This window comes from Amblyomma maculatum, chromosome 6, assembly GCF_055883805.1.
Source record: "Amblyomma maculatum isolate TAMU_Amacu chromosome 6, ASM5588380v1, whole genome shotgun sequence".
Taxonomy (NCBI): Eukaryota; Metazoa; Arthropoda; class Arachnida; order Ixodida; family Ixodidae; genus Amblyomma; species Amblyomma maculatum.
In genome coordinates, this window is record NC_139349.1 from 92,675,544 (window position 1) to 92,678,655 (window position 3,112).

Genomic DNA, 3,112 nt, shown 5'->3' on the forward strand with positions numbered 1-3,112 from the left:
TGACACTGACAGCATTGAAACCTTGGTGAATAAACAAACACATTTTCAGATACTTCTGGCAGTTTGCAGTTAACGACCTCATCACCGCTCCACAAGATGGCAACGCATTTTTAATAATGATCAGCAGTCAAAACATGCCGCCCGCGGTTATGGGAAAGCGATTGAACCAGCCGATCTCAGCGAGCCTTATATAACCGGTCTATAGATATCTCAAGGAGCGCCGAAGAAAGAAGGTTCAAGTGGGCGCACTGACGCTGATAATGAGCAGACTCTTACTTTGATACATTTTTTTCCCCCTCAGGGCGAGGGTCAACGCCTAACTTCGACGGGGCTGCGGCTGAATGATCTTTTTCGGCGGCGGCAGCAGCGCGGCATGATCATCAGCGACTCGCGAGTTTGACGAGTTTCCTTATCCAGGAGGCTTAACGATGCCGCTGGTAACCAATAGACGCTCGTGCCTCGAGCGATCCCCTTTCCACTCTCTCCATCCTATTCCTGCTCTCCCCCCTCGCCCTCTAGAAACAACTTTGAGCCGCCAACCACTCGAAGCTGCCGGTGCAGCCGCAGCTGGACTTAATTTACCGCCGGCAACCGTTATGCGGCACTCGAGCTTCCACCTGCGCTGCCCCACCCACGCGCGAAGCCCAAAACAAACAGGCCAGACAAACAACGTCAGGGAAGATGGGAACGGTGGGGAAGAAAAGGAGAAGAAACGAACGACAGGGAAGAGAAGAAGGTGTCGTTGATTGTGGCGCGCCCCGCACACCCGTGCCTCCAGGGAAGTCCGCGCAAAACGGGAAGTAAAGGTCCTCGAGGCGCCGTCGCTTCTCCCACCCCCCCCCCCCCCGCACCTCTCACCCCCTACTATAAACAAACATGTTTCCCAGCACCGCACAGCTAGGGAATGCCGTGAGAAGGCGTAGGGAGGATGGGGAGACCTGGGGAGGCAGGCGAAGCTTACGGTATAAGGAACCCAGGAGTAAATTACTCTGCTTACCAGCACGGAACTGGCAATTAACCGTGGCTTCCCCCTGGGGGCTCCTGGCATCGATTGCTTCCGCTTGACTTGCGGCTGCCGGGGGTGCGGAAGGCGTCGTCATCACGAGGCCGCGGCCCTTGTGTGCGTGTTGTCCGGATAGGCTTGACGCGACGAGAGGAGAAGCAGCGCGAGCAGTGCGAACGCGCGGACAATAAACCATCTTGGCGCGCTCTCTGCCGCTCGGAGCGGCCTGGCCGACTAGGGAGCGTAAGACATTGCTGGAGCGCCACGGAGAGGACCCCCCTCCTCCAATGCACGTCCGCTGCAGTGCCTACTTACGCCTGATTTCCCTATTAGTTTTTTCCGTACTTCATTTTTTACCGGGACAATCCTTCGTACTTCTCCTTGCTTTGTTTCTCTCGCTATTATTTAATTACTATGAACGTGGAAGCAAGTAGTGTACGTACTAGCTGTCTAGCAGTTTCGTGCTTAGGAATACCAAAAAGTAATATCCTCAATCTCGCCACTGCCCGGCAAAGCGAAATTGCGTGACCTCTCAACTCAGCGTGCGTTGTGCGGATTGAACATCGCCAGCAGAAAGAAAAAGAGCAGGTAGGAGGCGGAAGTGGTAGCGAAATTTGAGGCTCCATGCCATTGTATAACACCCGGGTACGCACAGAATGCCTCGCATATTGAGGAGATGGGTGGTTGAGGAAGTTGTATAAAATAACGCAATTAGGCAGTGTGCTTGTTTACGCGTGTCTATGATGGGCGGATATATATCAGCTGGAGAATGTGTGTGTAAGGGGGTGGGGAGTTGCGGCCTGCTTCTAATAGTTTTCTAAGGAGTGCGTTTCTCATTCTTCTGAATTCCTTGCGTTTGATTCTTGGCGTATATTCCTCTCTCCAGGGAAGGCCAACTGAGGTTGCATCTCTGAGAAGGGTATGCATGGTTGATCACTTTCTCTTTCCTGGCACCCAGAATCCATTTCATGTTACCTTTTGGTGTTGCGGTTCTTTTGGTGTTAAAAGTACTCGGTAAAAGCAAGACATAGCGAAATCAGAGACTTAGGTTTGATTGTCCGTTTCCATAGCGATTTCGTGTTCAGAAGGTTTCAAAACACGATGGCTTCGGCGATTGCCATCTCTGGACAGATCTGATACCCGAGCTACAAGCGTTACTCTTGCAATACATTATCTTTGTACGCTGAGCACGTCCAAGGTTCATGGTCTCGGAAGAAAACTGCGCACACGTACCCATCAAGAGCACTGAAACAAGTGTTCTCGTGTCAACTTCTCGTGTGTGCGGTACTCCTTATCTCTGATATAAAGTTTACTTAGGCACCCCCTGCAGCGTTAAAAAAACATGTCTGCCGACCATGCAAAGCCACAGATAGGCGTTTCAAAATGGACATTTTTACTCTTCCTCTCGCTTCTCAAAAAGACATAAAAATAGAGACACGTCGTTTCAAAAACGGCGAGCAGAAGAGGCTAAAAGGAGCAGTCCACGACGAGCAAGCGGGCAAAACGTTCCCTCGGTAAATCAGGCTCAACGACGCACGTTGTCTCGCGCCTTCTCAGTGGAACACCGTTCGCAGGCCTGTGGTTCTCTGAAGGGAGACACGCGTTCGGGGGCACAGGCAGGGAAGAAGGCTAGCAGCAGCAGGCGAAGGCAGCACATGCCTCGGAGAGGAGGATGGAAAGGACGACGGCCGACCTCTCCTGAGAAGTGGCGAAGAAGATTGCCAGCAGCAACAAACGCGAGCAAAGAGAGAAGCGCTGGCAAGGAAGGCGAGGACAGCATGACGCAATACTCTAGGGACCCGCCGTAAAGCAAACACCACACCGGCGGCAGCAACAACAACCGAGGAACAGTGGCCGCCACAGCAGCAGCGGAGCACGAAGAGTAAGGGCGATAGGAAAGGGAGGAAATCTTCCAGGCCATTTGGCAGCTTGGAGGAGCAGCAGCAGCAAGCAATAGAGGAGGTACCACACTCTTCTTCTTCTTTCCCCTCACCATCTTCATCTGAGCGGGAGAGCACGTAGATATAACGAGAGGGCCGCCCTTCTAAATTTATATCGACGGCAGCTGTGGCCTGCGAGAGAAAGCGGAGTGGTTCACCGGAGGCGTTC